General features: G+C 47.8%; 1 protein-coding gene across 3 annotated transcripts in view; it reads left to right on the top strand.

Annotated features, from left to right (window-relative positions):
- Window positions 1-18,585, top strand: part of dlg2 (discs, large homolog 2 (Drosophila)) — a 1,378,721-nt gene that overhangs the window by 171,324 nt on the left and 1,188,812 nt on the right. The window lies entirely within an intron of this gene.

Genomic DNA, 18,585 nt, shown 5'->3' with positions numbered 1-18,585 from the left:
CAGCGGGCCCAGCAGGTCTGAAAACTTCTGATAGAATTCAACCGGGAATTCAGCGGGCCCCAGTGCCTTCCCTGTCTGCATGCTCCCCATCGCGTTAACCAGCTCCTCCAACCCAACTGGTGCCCCCAACCCCCCCACCTGCTCCTCCTCCACTCTCGGAAACCTTAGCTTGCCCATAAAGTGATCCATCCCTCCCTCCTCCACTGGGGGCACTGACCGGTATAGTTCCTCATAAAAAGTCCTAAACACCCCGTTGATACCCCTCGCACTTTGTACCAGACTCCCTCCTCCATCCCTAACTCCCCCTATCTCCCTAGACACCTCCCGCTTCTGGAGCTGGTGCGCCAGCATCCGACTCGCCATTTCCCCATATTCGTATACTGCCCCCTGCGCCCTCCTCCACTGCGCCTCCGCCTTGCTGGTGGTCAATAGATCGAACTCCGCTTGGAGGCTACGACGCTTCCTGAACAGCCCTTCCTCCGGAATCTCCGCATACCTCCTGTCCACCCTCACCATCTCTTACACCAGCCTCTCCCTCTCTCTCTTCTCCCCCCTCTCCGTATGTGTCCTAATGGAGATCAGCTCCCCCCTAACCACCGCCTTCAACGCCTCCCAGACCACCCCCACCTGCACCTCCCCGTTATCGTTAATATCTAGGTACCCCTCTATACACCTCCGTATCCGCCCGCATGCCTCCTCGCCCGACAGCAGCCCCACCTCTAACCGCCACATCGGACGTTGGTTCCCTCCCCCAACTCAAGGTCTACCCAATGCGGAGCGTGGTCTGAAATGGCTATTGCCGAATATTCCGCACCTTCCACCCTCGGAATCAACGCCCTGCTCAAAACAAAAAAGTCAATCCTGGAGTAAGCCTTGTGGACATGGGAGAAGAACGAGAATTCCCTAACCCCCGGCCTCATAAATCTCCAAGGATCCACGCCTCCCATCTAGTCCATGAACCCCCTCAGCACTTTGGCAGCCGCCGGCCTCCTACCCGTCCTGGACCTAGAGCGGTCAAGTGCTGGGTCCAACACTGTGTTAAAATCCCCTCCCATTATTAAACCCCCTGTCTCAAGGTCAGGAATCCGGCCCAATATACGCCGCATGAAGCCCGCATCGTCCCAGTTTGGGGCGTACACATTGACCAGCACCACCCACTGCCCCTGGAGCTTACCGCTTACCATCACATATCTGCCACAGCTATCCGCCACCACACTCAACGCCACAAATGACGCTCTCTTCCTCACCAAAATCGCCACCCCCCCGATTCTTCGCATCTAAACCCGAATGGAACACTTGCCCAACCCACCCCTTTCTCAACCTTACCTGATCCACCACCCTAAGGTGCGTCTCCTGGAGCATGGCCACATCCGCCCTCAGCCCCTTCAGATGCGCGACCATCCGGGCCCGTTTGACCGGTCCAACAGTCCCCTTACATTCAAGGTGACCAGCCGAATCGGCGGGCTATTTCCCCCCCACCCCCCCACCACCCCACCGATCAGCCATAGCTCTTCCTAGGCCAGCCACGTGCCCGCGTCCCCCGCACGTCCCGTTTCCCACAGTGGCAAATCCTCGTCCCGACCCCTCCTAAAAGCCTCAGTTCCCCCCCCCGACCCTTCCAGCAGCAACCCGGTACCCCCTCCACACTCTCCCCTCCCCCCTAGCTAGGGCCCCCGTAGCTGCGTTGCTCCCCTCATTGTACTCCCGTAAGTCAGCTGACTCCTGCTGACCCCGGCCGTTCCCGCCACCCCAAAGACCCCCCCCCCCCCAGTGTAATACTGCTCCTCCCCTCTCTGCCCACCAACAGGCACAGTCCCCTTCCGTTCCGGTCCCGCGCGGGAAAAAACCCGCGCGTCCAACGTTAGCCTCAGCCCATAGCGCGGGAAAAAAGCCCGCGCCACCCGCTCGGCCAGCCACGCCCCCTCTGGCACAGCTCCCTTTCCAGGCCCATACTCCCCAGCCCCGACCCAGGCCACCCTACCCTCCCCCACGGCCCCGTGCACCTTCACCGACCTTCAACCCCCCCGCCCCCCGCCCCCCGAGCCCGTCCGACGGGCCTACAAAACATCCCACAAAGGAACAAGGAAGGAAAAACCCAAAACACTATACAACAATCCCCGACCAACCCCCAACCCTCAGTCTGAGTCCAGCTTTTCGGCCTGAACAAAGGCCCAGGCCTCCTCCAGGGAGTCAAAGTAATGATGACGGTCTTTATAGGCGCCGGCTGTAACATGCCAAACTTCACCCTTCTCCTGTGCAGCACTGCTTTCGACCGGTTATAACCGGCCTTTTCCCTCGACACCTCCGCGCTCCAGTCCTGGTAGATTCGGACCTCCGCATTCTCCCACCTGCTGCTCCGCTCCTTCTTGGCCCACCTGAGCACACATTCTCGATCAACGAACCGGTGAAACCGCACCAGCACCGCCCTTGGCGGCTCGCTGGGCTTGGGCTTCCTCACCATCATCCAGTGGGCCCCCTCCAGCTCCAAGGGCTCTTGGAAGGACCCAGCTCCCATCAGCGAGTTCAGCATGGGGACCACATAGGCCCCCAGGTCCGATCCCTCCAACCCCTCTGGGAGTCCCAGGATTCGCAGATTCTTCCGCCGGTCTAGTCTGTAGACCTAACCAATTCAGTTGCCCAATTAAACTTTGCAGTTGCTCTTTTTCTTTGAAACCATTGCGTCTTTTTGTGAAACCCGACCACGGCTAATTGCTATTGGCTGAAGCTTTCCAAATAAGATTGATGACGTAAAGTTGCCCCTAACTTAGTCTGCCCGATTTCCAGTTCAATATATTTAAATGCACCGGAAGCCTGACTTCCAACCCTGAATTCTTTCCTCAAACCAGAGATTACGATAGCTTCGAAATTACTAGTCCTACCCCACAAAAAATCATCGATGTGCATCATAAAGATGCCAGAAACATTTATTTTATAGTGCCAGTAAAACATTACTGGATCTGCTTTCAACTGGCAACAGCCTAACTGTGACAAAACTGACCTTACCGAAAAATACCAGACTCTAGACGCATCATTTAATCCATATACACATTTGTTCAACTTCCAGAGTACCCCTTCTGTGTTAGCTACCTCTTGAGGAGAACGGAGAAAAATGTCTCTCTGGAGCTGATACCCCTGCAAGAAGGCAGCTTTTATGTCTATAGATTTGCATTCCCATGCCTTTGTGGCTAATAGAGCCAAGAAAATCTTTAAAAGAACCTTTTCCGTCCAAATCCATCTGTGGGACAGAGCTCTTTGTCCCCTATCCGGTACTTCCGTGTGTATCCCAAATTCACTCCAACTATGCAGTTCTTGCTGTTTGGCATCTTTGATAAATTTTTCATCTAACTTATTAAAAGCCACCAAAATCTCACGTGCATGTGGACTTCTACTCCTATTAGTATTTGTAGTCTTACTCATGTTCCGAGACCTTGATAAACTACGTTCCCTCTCCCGCCTGGATATCGTTCTGTACTGCTACTGCTTGATCTTTCCCTTCTGCTGCGGGATGTCCTTTCAATAGTTCTCAACCTTTTCCTGTGGACTTGTTAACTATCTGATGTAGTATCTGAACTGGCAGTGCATTTGTGTGCCCTCCATTTTTGAACTTTGCGTTCCCAATACATTGTCTTTCATTCCCTGAATGCTGTACATTCAACCAATGTTTATACTTTCTAGTGGCCTTCAGGCAAGTATGTCACTTTTGTACCAACTTTTGGCAGTTGCCCTTTCGGAAAAAGGCCTGTTCTAAATCATCAGAAGTGTTGTGTTCCTCGACAGAAACCTTGTCTATATCAGTTAACTGGTCCTCATAGTTCTGTAACATGTGCGTACCAGATGACCCTGGTTCCTCATCATGTCTGTCTGCTCTGTCTAAATTTGAAAATTTGTAATCTGTACCCATTATCCTTGGTGAATGTACCCTAACGGTCTGATTGCCATGTTGCAAAATAATTGTTTTGCTATCTATGCCTATGATCTTCTCTGGGCCTTTCCATTCATTAAAATTGTATCTCTTATAGTATACTATGTCTCCTTGCTGTAAACTGGTATTTGATGGCCGTACATTCTGCCTCAAAGCTCTCCGAATTCTTTCAGAGACTTCTGCTTCCAAAAAAGCTTTTTTACAGCTATGTAATTGTGGTAATATGACTAGAGGTATTACGATACCTAACAATGCCAAGACACCATTGGTGGATAAGGCTCGCTGCTTATTGGTCAATTGGTATGTAAACTTGTTACCTATTGGTTAAGGCTATAAGGTAGCTCCGCCCAGTAAAGGCGGGGTATAAGAGCCCGTGTATCCCCCGCAGCTTCCTTTCTGTACCTGAGCTGCTGTGGGAAACATGTAGCCGATTAAAGCCTTCAGTTCAGAATACAACCTCATTTCTGTGGTCACTGATAGTGCATCAATTTAATAGGCTAGATTTTACAGGATGGAGCTCTGCATTAAGCCGGAGTGTCTACAACTCAGCCCCCACGCGGCTAACGCAGCAGCAACCTTTAAGCACTGGCTAGCGTGTTTCAACAGCTACCTCGGGACGGCAGAAACCGCACCCACAAAGGAACAGAAACTGCAGATCCTGCACTCGAGGGTGAGCCCAGAAATATACATGCTCATCGAGGACGCGGACGACTTCGATTCAGCAATGGAGCTACTAAAAGGACATTACATTCGCCCTGTGAACCAAGTCTATGCCAGGCATCTACCGACAACGGGGCAACAGAGCCTTGGCGAGTCACCAGATGAGTTCTATCATGCGCTCCTTGTGTTGGAGAGAAACTGCAGCTGCCCGCAAGTTTCGGCAAATGACCATACAGAACTGTTGATTCAGGACACTTTAGTTGCGGGTATGCAGTCCTCACAAATCCGCCAGCGGCTGCTTGAAAAAGAAACTCTGAGCCTCAAGGAGGCACGGGCCCTCGCCAACTTGCTGGACGTGGCTTCTCGAAACGCTCGCGCCTAAACCCCGACCGCGCGGCGGCCCCCTGGGCAGCGTGGAATCCCTCTGCAACGGACTCTGAGTCACCCCACGTTTCTCCTCAAGCTTGCGCTGCAAGACGGCCCGGCAACCCTGGAGGGCCCTGTAGTTATTTCTGCGGGCAGGTGAAACACCCCCGACAGCGCTGCCCGGCCCGTTCGTCGACCTGTAAAGGGTGCGGCAAAAAGGGCCACTTCATTGCAGTCTGCCAGGCCCGGGCAGTCGCTGCGGTTCCTGCCGGCGAGTGCGGATTTCCGCTTCAACTCTCTCCATGGGCCCCGTGCAGCCAGCGAACTTCGCCGTCTTCCTCCCCTAACGCCACGTGTGGCCTCCGGGTGACGCCATTTTGTTCCGTCGACGCCACGTGCGGTGGATGGGCGCAGCCATTTTGTTCTGCCGACGCCACGTGCGGGGGATGGGCGCCGCCATTTTGTCCACCCTCAGCCGTGTGCGACCAGTGGGCGTCGCCATCTTGGATGGACTCCAAGGACCTCAGCGCAGGTGACCACAATGAATCCCAACTTCTGCCACGGTTACCTCGGTGACCCTGGACCAGTCTCGATCTCGAACACTTTCAACCGATACGACGATGGTAATCAGCGGGCACGAGGCGTCTTGTCTGATCGACTCTGGGAGCACGGAGAGCTTTGTACACCCCGAGACAGTAAGGCGCTGTTCTCTCCCCGTCCACCCCGTTAATCAAAAAATCTCTCTCGCCTCTGGTTCCCACTCGGTAGAGATAAAAGGGTTCTGTGTAGCAAAACACACAGTCCAGGGAAGGGAGTTCAAAAATGACAGACTCTACGTCCTCCCCCACCTCTGCGCGGCCGTACTCCTAGGGTTAGACTTCCAGTGCAACCTCCAAAGTCTAGCTTTCAAATTCGGCGGCCCTATACCCCCTCTTACTGTCTGCAGCCTCGCGACCCTCAAGGTCGATCCACCTTCCCTGTTTGCGAACCTCACCCTGGATTGCAAACCCGTCGCCACCAGGAGCAGACCGGTACAGTGCCCAGGACCGGACCTTTTTCAGGTCTGAGGTCCAACGGCTTCTGAGGGAAGGGGTCATTGAAGCTAGCAACAGCCCCTGGAGAGCTCAAGTTGTGGTGGTAAAGACCGGGGAAAAGAAGAGGATGGTCATCGACTACAGTCAGACCATCAACAGGTTTACGCAGCTGAACGCGTACCCTCTGCCCCGCATATCCAACCTGGTTAACCGGATCTCGCAATACAAGGTCTTCTCCACGGTGGATCTCAAGTCCGCCTACCACCAGCTCCCCATCCGCGCGAGTGATCGCAAGTACACTGCTTTCGAGGTGGATGGGCGACTCTACCACTTCTTAAGGGTTCCCTTTGGTGTCACGAGCGGGGTCTCGGTCTTTCAGCGAGAGATGGACCGAATGGTCGACTGATACGGTTTACGGGCAACATTCCCGTATCTCGACAATGTCACCATCTGCGGCCACGATCAGCAGGACCACGATACCAACCTCCGTAAATTCCTCCAGACCGCAAAGATCCTTAATCTTACATACAACGAGGACAAATGCGTGTTTAGCACCGACCGCCTAGCCATCCTTGGCTACGTAGTGCGAAATGGAGTGATAGTCCCTGACCCTGAACGCATGCGCCCACTTATGGAGTTTCCCCTCCCTCACTGCTCCAAGGCCCTGAAGCGCTGCCTAGGATTTTTCTCTTACTACGCCCAGTGGGTCCCCAACTACGCAGACAAAGCCCGTCCCCTGATCCAAACCACAACTTTTCCACTGTTGACAGAGGCCCGCCAGGCCTTCAGCTGCATCAAAGCAGACATCGCAAAGGCCACGATGCACGCCATCGACGAGTCCCTTCCCTTCCAAGTCGAGAGCGACGCATCTGACGTAGCTCTGGCGGCCACCCTTCTTCTCGCGTACCCTCCATGCTTCTGAAATCCACCATTCCTCGGTCGAAAAGGAAGCACAGGCCATTGTAGAAGCTGTGCGACATTGGAGGCATTACCTCTCCGGCAGGATGTTCACCCTCCTCACGGACCAACGGTTGGTCGCCTTCATGTTTGATAATGCACAGCGGGGCAAGATAAAAAGCGATAAGATCTTGCGGTGGAGGATCAAATTGTACACCTATAACTACGAGATCCTTTATTGTCCCAGGAAGCTGGACGAGCCTCCTGATGCCCTGTCCCGCAGCACATGTGCCAACGCACAAGTGCACCGCCTCAGAGCCCTCCACGAGGACCTCTGCCATCCGGGGGTCACTCGTTTCTTCCATTTCGGAAAGACCCGCAAACTGCCCTACTCCATTGAGGAGGTCAGGACAGCCACTAGGAATTGCCAAATCTGCACGGAGTGCAAGCCGCACTTCTACGACCAGAGAAAGTGCACCTAATAAAGGCCTCCCGTCCCTTTGAACGCCTCAGCATGGACTTCAAAGGTCCCCTCCCCTCTACCAACTGCAACACGTACTTTCTCAACGTGATTGACGAGTATTCCCGTTTCCCGTTCGCCATCCCCTGTCCCGACATGACCATAACCACCATCATCAAAGCCCTCCACAGCACTTTTACTCTGTTCGGATTCCCCGCCTACATACACAGTGACAGGGGGTCCTCCTTTATGAGTGACGAACTGCGTCAATTCCTGCTCAGCAAGGGCATTGCCTCGAGCAGGACGACCAGTTACAACCCCCGGGGTAACGGACAAGTTGAGAGGGAGAACGGAACGGTCTGGAAGACCGTCCTACTGGCCCTACGGTCTAGAAATCTCCCGGTCTCCCGCTGGCAGGAGGTCCTCCCGGATGCCCTCCACTCCATCCGGTCACTACTCTGCACTGCAACTAATCAAACACCTCACGAACATCTCCTTGTTTTCCCCAGGAGGTCCTCCTCAGGGACCTCGCTCACGACCTGGCTGGCAGCTCCCGGGCCCATCCTGCTCCGAAAAAACGTGCGGGCGCACAAGTCGGACCCGTTGTTCGAGAGGGTCCATCTTCTCCACGCTAACCCCCAGTACGCCTACGTGGAGTACCCCGACGGCCGACAAGACACGGTCTCCCTACGAGACCTGGCGCCCGCCGGATCCCCTTGCACACCCTCACCATCCTTTCTGTACCTGAGCTGCTGGGGGAAACATCTAGCCTATTAAAGCCTTCAGTTCGGACTACAACCTCGTTTCTGTGGTCATTGATAGTGCATCAGTAATGGATTTAAATGTTCAGCAAACGCAGAGCTAATTGTAGTCTCTTCCCAAGTTGGAGGCTGGTCATCCAAAATGGACGAAATTTTATGATTTCGACCAAACACTAATTGATAGGGACTATAGCCCCCAACCATCTGCAATGAACTATTTGCATGTACCGCCCATGCTGAAGCTGAATTTAGCTTGCAGTTTGGTCTATCTGCCAAAAATCTCCACAGCATGTCATCTATTACCGCATGGTTTCTTTCACACACACCATTACTAAATGGGCTATCTGCAGCCGTATTCAGAACTGTGATATTCACATTTTCACACATATCCCTAAACTCATCATTAGCAAATTCTCCCCCATTGTCCGTAAGGCATTTTGCCTGTGAACCACGATTTGATCCAGAATTACTCTCTTTTCTTTACTTGGTACAATCGTTGATTGACTAAATCTGGTTGCTAAGTCTACAAAATAAATATATTATTGGCTTTATCCCAGATCTAAAGGTCCATGGCCACAATGTCGTTAAAATCCCTGGCCAAAGGTAGGGTTACTATCAGTTGTGCTGGTGTCCTTCTGTACTTCCTACAAACTTCACAGTGATCACTAACCTGTTCTGTCAGTTTAGTATAGTCTTCATTCCTGACACCGCATCCTTTAATAAATTTTTTAGCCTCCGAGGAGACGAATGCGTAAACTGCCGAAGCAGTTTTAATACAACAAGCTTTTTATCAACTAAAGCCCCATTTTCAACTGCCATTAACACATCCTTAACAACTGTCGTTGAAATATTATTTGTCAGTAATGGAACACAATAGTGTCCCAACTGTGTAAATTGTAAGTCCACCGTCTTTCCAAAAACTGTTGCCTTATCCTGTTCCATATCCTGTTTCATGTGTGCTTTCTTCATCGACGGGCTGCTCAGAAGCAAAGGTATCTCACTTGATGCAACATCCGTGCTAATGAAATGATTCAGTCCAGCAATATTGCAAGGGATCACCCCTCTTTTCAGTGACTTCAGAGTATTATCTTTCCCAAACCTGAAACTTGTGGAACTTTCAAATTCCTTAACCTTGTTACAATTTTCAGCATTCGAGGAGTCCAGGTAACATTTTAACCAGTCAATTCCACACACAGTAGATGTGCAGCCACTGTCCAATACAGCACAATTGAAGGATTCTGCAAACAACACCCTCATTACCAGCATAAGACTGCTTGTTAATAGGACAATGCCTTCTTTCTGGTCACTATCTTTTTCCCCTTCTGACTCTTCCGTGTCATGTGTCGCTTCAAGCACTCCATTATAACGTGTTGGACAGTTGAAAGCATAATGGTATTGAGAGTCACATCGAAAACATCGATTTATCATGCCCTGTGCATTTCTGTGGTTTATCTTCCTATTGTAGGTTCTAACTGGGTTTCTGTCTTCGTATTTTCCGTGTCTTGATCTCCTTCTATCGTCTTGGAACCTGTTTGTAGCCATATGATTTCACCATCCTGTTAGTAGTGTATCTTCCATATTCTGCTTTATTGCAGGCTGACCTATTTGGGTCATCAGAGCCATCGGAATCGAATTTTTCCCCAAAAACAATTTTAAAGCTTCTGTCATCTGATCGAATAAGGTATCCTTAACCGCTGTAGAGATCTACTGTGCAGTTCTCGGAAGTCTCGCAACACTAGAACTCAGTAGAAATTTGAGTTACACTTCTCGGATGCAAATAAGAATCTTTTATTGTTTCTACTTGATTACAATTGAGAGAAACTTAAATCTATTCTCAATAAAGTCCTGCCAGCAAAAGACTTAAGGAGAAGTAATTTATAAAACAATTTAACTTTCAAAATAATACAGAAATGGTTTATTGCTTGCGGCAAAACAGCTTGCGCAAGTTAGAGTAGAAACATGAAAATATGAAAATAAGGAGAGCGAATAGTTAGATCAAAGTATAGAGTGATCCTGGATAGAAAATGGCTGCACAGACCCTCATGTTTAAGGAGAATGTTATCAGCCTGAAGCCATCTGTCTATGCCTCTTTGTTGTCCTAATTGGTTTGGGTAAGTTTCAAATACATTTGGTTCGATGGTTAACTGTCAATTCTCAATGTGCAACATAAGTTTGAGATGTTTCATGTTTGAATATTTGTGTATGCTATGGAATGTGATTTTGTGTTGTAATCAAGACTGATTTTTACTGGCTTTCTGCTGACTTTACTTTATCCATAATCTGAACAATAGTGGCTTCATATTGCTATAGTGCTTATTTTGGCCTTGATCTTGATTACTGGTACAGCTCATTTCTTAATATGAAACAAACTTTGAAATCTGTTCCTTAGAACAGTAGTTTGTTCATATTATCAGTAAAAATGTGGTTTTAATCTTCAATTAGCTTGTAGATGTGTCAAGCTCTGTGCTTCTGTATTTGCAAGCTGTGTGTTTTGTCATGACCCAAGGTTAAATCCTTTTAAAAATGAGTTTCAAGACTGGGCTTTAGTATGTACATTAAAATGGTTTTTTACCTATCTGAAATATCTTTTAGCTATCAGAAATAGCTGATTCCCTTCATCTGCAAACTGAACTCCTGTCAAAACCAGGAGCCTATCCATGTTGCTCACTCTAGCAGAGTCAAGTAATTTAAAGGCCAACACAGACTGTGGAAATTCCAGGTTGTGTTTCTGCAGCCTTTTATATAGTCTGCCAAATTCCATTATATAGTCTTCAATGGAGAAATCCTCTATTTTCTGGAACCTATCAAAATCCGACCATGCTTCATACGCACTTAACAAGTCGTCCTTCTTATAAATCTTATCCATATAAACGTAATAGAGTCTGCAGATCTTCTTCGGAGTCTAACTCTTCATATTGCAGCTCAGAAAACACTTTGTTCCGGATTTTACTGTCATAAGGTAGAGAAAAGGCCAATGCCATACCTTGTTTTCTCTTTCCCAAGGCAGTTACCTTAGTCCACATAACTACTGCACTTCTCCATTGGTCGTACAATCCCCTTTCAGAAAATAAAGGGGGTTAGTCATATCCAGCCATCTTTATCCTAGGTTCAGCCATATATTTTTGTTTATTTCTCACTCACTCCTTGGTTTGGTCTGGAAAAGTTGTATCTTTCAACCCTTCACATTTGCACAGCAACTATCCTCTGCTACCATTTGTTAGATGTTTAGCTGCTGTTGTATGAAGAGTCAAAGGTACTACTCCTTTTCCACAAACACCTTTAATTTACTTCAACAGACTCTGCACAAAACTCTAACATCACATCACCTGACACAAAGGCCACCTGAAGCCCCTTTACACATCAGTGTCAATTATTGGATACTTAACATAAATAAGACAACTAATTGGAATGTCTCTTAACCCATTATTTAACACTGGTTATGGAGAATATCACAGCTGTACTGCTAGAGGAAACCTCATAGGGCAGTGAGGCTATATGGGTAGAGATCAAGAATAAGAAGGCTGCAGTCACAATGTTGGGAGTATACTACAGGCCTCCCAACAGCCAGCGGGAGATAGAGGAACAGATAGGTAGACAGATTTTGGAAAGGAATTAAAGCAACAGGGTAGTTGTGATGGGAGACTTTAACTTCCCCAAAATTTACTGGACTCACTTCGTACTAGGAGCTTGGACGGGGCAGAGTTTGTAAGGAGCATTCTGGAGGGCTTCTTGAAACAATATGTAGATAGTCCAACTAGGGAATGGGCTGTACTGGACCTGGTATTAGGGAATGAGCCTGGCCAGGTAGAAGTTTCAGTAGGGGAGCATTTCGGGAACAGTGACAACAATTCAGTAAGTTTTACAGTGCTGGTGGACAAGGATAAGAGTGGTCCTAAGGTGATGTGCTAAATTGGGGGAAGGCTAATTATAACAATATTAGGCGGGAACTGAAGAACCTAGATTGGGGGCGGATGTTTCAGGGTAAATTAACATCTGACATGTGGGAGGCTTTCAAATGTCAGTTGAAAGGAATTCAGGACCGGCATGTTCCTGTGAGGAAGAAGGATAAATATGACATATTTCGGGAACCTTGGATAATGAGAGATATTGTAGGCCTCGTCAAAAAGAAAAATGATGCATTTGTCAGGGCTACAAGGCTGGGAACAGACGAAGCCTGTGTGGAATATCAGGAAAGAAGGAAGGAACTTAAGCAAGGAGTCAGGAGGCCCAAATGGGGTCACAAAAAGTCATTGGCAAATAGGGTTAAGGAAAATCCCAAGGCTTTTTACACGTACATAAAAAGCAAGAGGGTAGCGAAGGAAAGCGTTGGGCCACTGAAGGCAAGCATGCCTTGTTCTTTTGTTTAAGAAGGGTAGCAAGGATAATACAGGGAACTATAGGCCGGTGAGACTTATGTCAGTGGTAGGGAAATTACTGGAGAGAAATCTTCGAGACAGGATCTACTTCCATTTGGAAACAAGTGGACCTATTAGCGAAAGGCAAGACGATTTTGTGAAGGGGAGGTCGTGTCTCTAACTTGATAAAGTTTTACGAGGAGGTCACAAAGATTATTGATGCAGGTAGGGCAATGGATGTTGTCTGTATGGACTTCAGTAAGGCCTTTAACAAGGTCCCTCATGGCAGACTTATGGGTACAAAAGGTGAAGTCACACGGGATCAGAGGTGAGCTGGCAAGATGGATACAGAACTGGCTAGGTCATAGAAGGCAGAGAGTAGCAAAGGACGGGTGCTTTTCTGATTGGAGGGCTGTGACTCGTGGTGTTCCGCAGGGTTTAGTGCTGTTCGTAGTATATATAAATGATTTGGAGGAAAATGTAACTGATCTGATTAGTCAGTTTGCAGATGACACAAAGGTTGGTGGAATTGCGGATAGCGATGAGAACTGTCAGATGGTACAGCAGGATTTAGATTGTTTGGAAACTTGGGTGGAGAGATGGCAGATGGAGTTTAATCCAGACAAATGTGAGGTAATGCATTTTGGAAGGTTTAATACTGGTAGGGAATATACAGTGAATGGTAGAACCCTCAAGAGTATCGACAGTCAGAGAGAACTAGGTGTACAGGTCCACAGGTCACTGAAAGGGGCAACACAGGTGGAGAAGGTAGTCAAGAAGGCATACGGCATGCTTGCCTTCATTGGTCGAGGCATTGAGTATAAAAATTGGCAAGTCATGTTGCAGCTGCATAGCACATTAGTTCGGCCACAATTGGAGTATCGTGTTCAATTCTGGTCACCACACTACCAGAAGGATGTGGAGGCTTTAGAGAGGGTGTAGAAGAGATTTACCAGGATGTTGCCTGGTATGGAGGGCATTAGCTATGAGGAGAGGTTGAATAAACTTAGTTTGTTCCCACTGGAATGAAGGAGGTTGAGGGGCGACCTGATAGAGGTCTGCAAAATTATGAGGGGTATAGACAGAGTAGATGGTCAGAGACTTTTTCCCAGGGTAGAGAAGTCAATTACTAGGGATATTGGTTTAAGGTGTGAGGGTCAAGCTTCAGAGGATATGTATGAGGCAAGGTTTTTTACACAGAGGGTAGTGGGTGCCTGGAACTCACTGCCGGAGGAGGTGGTGGAAGCAGGGATGATAGTCACGTTTAAGAGGCAACTTGACAAATACATGAATAAGATGGGAATAGAGGGACACGGTCCCCGGAAGTGTAGAAGGTTTTAGTTTAGACGGGCAGCATGGTCGGCATAGGCTTGGAGGGCCGAAGGGCCTGTTCCTGTGCTGTACTTTTCTTTGTTCTTTGAAGAGAGAGGCGGGGTGGAAGATAGGTTGGGGGTCGCATGGAGAGTTGAGGGAGGGGGATGTATGCTCGGAAAGGTCTTGGTGGGTGGGGGAGGGGGCTTTGGTATTTCTGCCTACTCACTAGCACCAGCAACAGGTTTCTGATTAAAACAAATACTAAATACAAGATATAGCTAATTTTTATGCAAAAAATTATTTTGGGGAAATACGAGAGCTCCTTATCTCCATACGTGGTTATCCATTCTGACGACTCCTATGCCATGTGTTTTGTCCCCCCTAGCTTTCTGCCTCCTCCCTTTTTTTTTCCATGGCTCTACTCGGCTTTGCTGTTCTCTGCAAAAACCTCTCATCGTTTCTGGAATTATCATGGAGAACAAAGATAACCTCAGGTTCCCTTTTGCTACCTCGCTTTGTTCTGACGCCTTGTGCGAGAGCACGGTCAATTCTAGTCGCAGTTTACCTGGAGTCACAACGCAGGTGAAAGTAGATTCTAAATTAATACCCCTGGCTCTGGTTGGCTCCGATTCTAAATTAATACCCTTTGGTTGAGTTAAATTGACTGCAGTCAACAGGTTTTTGAAATTTAAACACATGACCTTTTATTATTAGCAATAATCATAATTAAATAAGCAAAAACAAAACAACTATCTATCCACTATCTGATACTCAACCCTCGCCTTTCTAACTACCCCCCCCCCCTCCACTCTCTATACACACATATTGACAAACAACACAGAGGAAAAAGAGTGGCTGAAAGAAAATATAAAATAAAAGGATAAGTATCTTTGATTCAGATGGATCTTCTCCAGTTAGTTTTGTTCTCAAGATCACATCTTCAGATGGGTACTTTATTTTCCTTCCGCTTGTAATGATCTTCACTGCAGACTCACAGAGGCAGTGGGCAACCGGCAGCATGAGAGGGAAAAACACAGCTTCTCTTCCTTCGAGGGTTGAGAGGCTTCAGGTGCTTTCCTTGACAAGGTTGTCTACTTTTTCCTGTACATTCAAGATCCTTTCAATTTTGCAGCAAAGATACACCAGGCACTCACTGATTTTAGAACGATAAAGCAGTTCTTTCGGCATAGGAGTGAAAAAGTTGTTCCTTCTCCTTCCAAAGTCTGAACACTTCTGCCAAGCTCTCAGAAAACATCATGCAGGAACCAATCACTGACTGTTGTCAGGCAGAACACTCTTCCTGGCCAACACACCGATTGCCAGTTAACCAATCAAATCAACTTCCTCCAAAACCGGTTCTTAAGTTTCACTTGGCGCAACGAGTCTCATTTCTCCTCTCCAAAATACAAAACCCAGGAACACAATGTCCGGGCAAGCACTCTTTTGCGTGAAAGCCCATTCCGATTATGGGTCCACGGACCAAACATAATAAAATAAAAGAAATGGAACGAAGGAAATAAACATGAAGGACTCTTAAAACTTCCATAAATCCTTGTCCATTCCCTGTTCATTCACCATCATATTTAAATGTTCATAGTCTCTACTTTGGTGACAAAGAAATCTATCTCTTCAGCTGCAGCAGTTTCTTTCCCCTTTTCCTCTCATTCAGCAAATCATACTTTCCCCTTGCGTTCTCAAACCTGAATCCCCATCACTCTCTGGTTTCTCTCCCATATCCCCTATGTGACTTCTGAACATTTTTCTCCAAAGAGACTACTTGGCTCAGTTGAGGCAGAAGATCAGCCTTGATGGTATTAAATGGCGGAGCAAGCTCATGTTGTTTTATGGCCTACTATTTTCCAGGTCTTGCTGAGTGCTCTACTTAGTTCTTGTCCATCATCCAGGCTAAGGTAGCTGAAACAAATGAACATTTAAGTCTCAGTGAGAGACACAACCTCCAGTGTGGAGGAGAGTGAGAGGAAGAAGGAAGAGTGGGAGGTCCAGGATGCAGATGAAGGGGCTAGAGCTGCTCCAGACCCTGAGGGTCATGACCGTGTTATTTGTTCCCAGTAAAGATGCAGAATATCTACTGCAGCCTCTTGAGTACACGAACAAAGACTGAGCTATCTGAAAATGTCAGAGACTTATGCGAGAGATATCAAAAGCCACGGTCAAATCACTCTGTGACATTCTCGCAGGGGAGATCTTCTACTGTGTTGTTGGGTACCTGATGACTGTAGCTCTAAAGGTCACTGTCGTGCTCAACTCCTTTGTGACAGGCTCTTTTCAGGCAGTATGTAGAGGTGTCAGTGGCATAGTGCAACCTGCTGCACACCACTGTATCGAGATCTTCAGTGGGAGAACTTCTGGGGGTGACCATGGAGTGAGTGGTCGCACAATTGGCAGTTTCCGCTGGAGATGTTTTTTTTGATCCTGTTCTCTGTCTGCTGGGCGGATGTTTCGGTGCAAAAAGGTGCAGAGATGACTGAGGAAAGTTAAACCCCAATGGTGGTATTGGTGGATGGATCCTCGGACCAGAAGTGGGTCAAGAAGAAGGAAGCTGTTGGAGCAAGAAATTCTTTGTGCAACACAGGTGAAGATGGCGGAGGGTAAAGGGTCAGCCCTGCCTGTCCAGTGGTCAACGGAGCAGCTGGTGGATTTTTTAAATGACAAGTTCAGCCGGCAGAGGAAGGGGGCCAGGACTTCACACTATAGCTTTTCTTAGTATAATATGTTTATATTGTATATAGTCTCATGGCTAGTTTCAAAAATTAAAAAAATGGCTGAACCTATGCCTGTGATCCTGAATAAAAGGGGCTATTTGGCAGTATTGAAGAAATTTGCACCTTGTTATTTCTGAAGAGACCTTAATGACACTTCTGCAGGCTGCAGAGACTAATTTCAAAGGGAATTATACAAAGGCAGTTTACATTTCATAAGCCATGTCTGGCCAACTGGAGCCAATTAATCTGTGAGGAATGTTGCTCGTTTTACTGGAGTGTGATTAACACGCCTCCGTTTAAAGGCCGTGTGCTTAACACTACTATAGCTCTGTATGTGTAATTATGCTCGGAGTCGCCAGGTGCCGTATTGAGACACCGTCACAAGTATATCAGGTCAGGTTCAAAGTAATAAATCTGTACACCGATTAGTAAGTCCAAACGATTGGTGTTTATTATAACAAATATAATAAATACACATGCACACGCTAAAGAGACTAACTTACTTCTAATACTAAACAACTAAATACTTATCTAGACAGGAACAGGCAAGGTCAGGGAACAAGGCCTTCATCCCGTTCTTGGTCTGCAACTCTCTGAATCGTAAAGTTGTCAAGATCTAGCAAGGTCTGGATCACGTAGCGATCATTGTATTGGCACTTACAGTTCGATGGCTGATGGCTCAACGGCTGGTGATGAAACTGGAGTCAGGATGCGATGTAACAAACAACAAACTCGGGTCGGAGTAAGCAAGCAGTCCTGAGCCGGAGCAAAGCAGAGCAGAGCCGGTGCAACAACAGACCGAACCATGTGCGGGGTCTACTCTTATAGGTCCTAGAAGTCCGTGCCCCCTTGGGGCGGTTCTTTTACCTGCCAGGTATCGATTGGGCCTCTCCCAATCGATATCTTCCAAACCCCCCAATCTGAGGGTCGTTCCTCGATGGGTGGGGCGGTCCCTACGGCTCTTTGTGTTGGTTGCTGTGGCGCCATTCTGTCTGGGCGTCTACGCAAAAGTATCCAGTGATACTTAAATGTTTCTATTGTGCGGGGTCTGGATCTGGATCACCTTCTTACTATGCAGATCTGTTTCCCATTTGCACCTTTGGCTGAAACTCTGCACCTGGCCAAAAAATGGTTTCTGTACGTGCAGAATGCAAATTAGTCTTCTGCAAACTGCTTGTCCTCACTAAGACTGTTTTTCCCTGCAGCCTTAGCAGTTCTCCATTTTGTAGCCCAGTGTCCATCTTAGGTGGCTACAGGAAAAAGGATCGTGCAACCTCCCTACGAGACTTAATGGTTGGAACAAAGCTCGGGGACCCCGACAATGGGAGAGATGGGAGTCATGTAATATGACCCTCTGAACTGGTGGTTCCAGTAATATTGCCTTGTGGAGCTGCAAATTCCAGTCTTCCATCTTTCCATCTATCAGCAGCAGCTCAGAAAAAGGGCTCTGACCAGGTTTGAATGCCTGGCACCATCTACACTCTTCCTACTGAATAGTCAAATATTCTGCAGCATTGCATACAAGACTGATATATCTTTGCATTCCTATCTCATTGTAGAAGTTAACTGTCTTGGAAAAGTGAATTGTCCAACGAGAGTTCAGCCTGCTACTCTCTATGAAGAAATGCACCATTGGACTTTGATTCTACACTCTGGACAGATGTGAAACAATCATTCTTTTCTCTGTGGGCTTTGTCCTGTAAGTCTTTATTTCTTTCTCTTTGCCTGATGAGTGCATTTTGCATAGCAGATAGCAGGCAAAGAGACCCCCCCCCCCCCCCCCCCCCCCCCCCACTTCCCCGGTTATTTATAGAAAATTGAATCACATCAAAATAGAGGTGTTGGGAAACATGTCACCGCTTATAAACAGGGACACAAATCAATACATCTTTCTGTTTGCAATAATAATAATAATCTTTAGTGTCACAAGTAGGCTTACATTAACACTGCAATGAAGTTACTATGAAAAGCCCCTAGTCATCACATTCCGGCGCTGTTTGGGTACACAGAGCGAGAATTCAGAATGTCCAATTCACCTAATAGCACATCTTTCGGGACTTGTGGGAGGAAGCCAGAGCACCCAGCAGAAACCC

Source organism: Scyliorhinus canicula, chromosome 14 (genome assembly GCF_902713615.1).
Source record: "Scyliorhinus canicula chromosome 14, sScyCan1.1, whole genome shotgun sequence".
NCBI lineage: Eukaryota > Metazoa > Chordata > Chondrichthyes > Carcharhiniformes > Scyliorhinidae > Scyliorhinus > Scyliorhinus canicula.
This window is presented reverse-complemented; position numbering and strand designations above follow the sequence as displayed.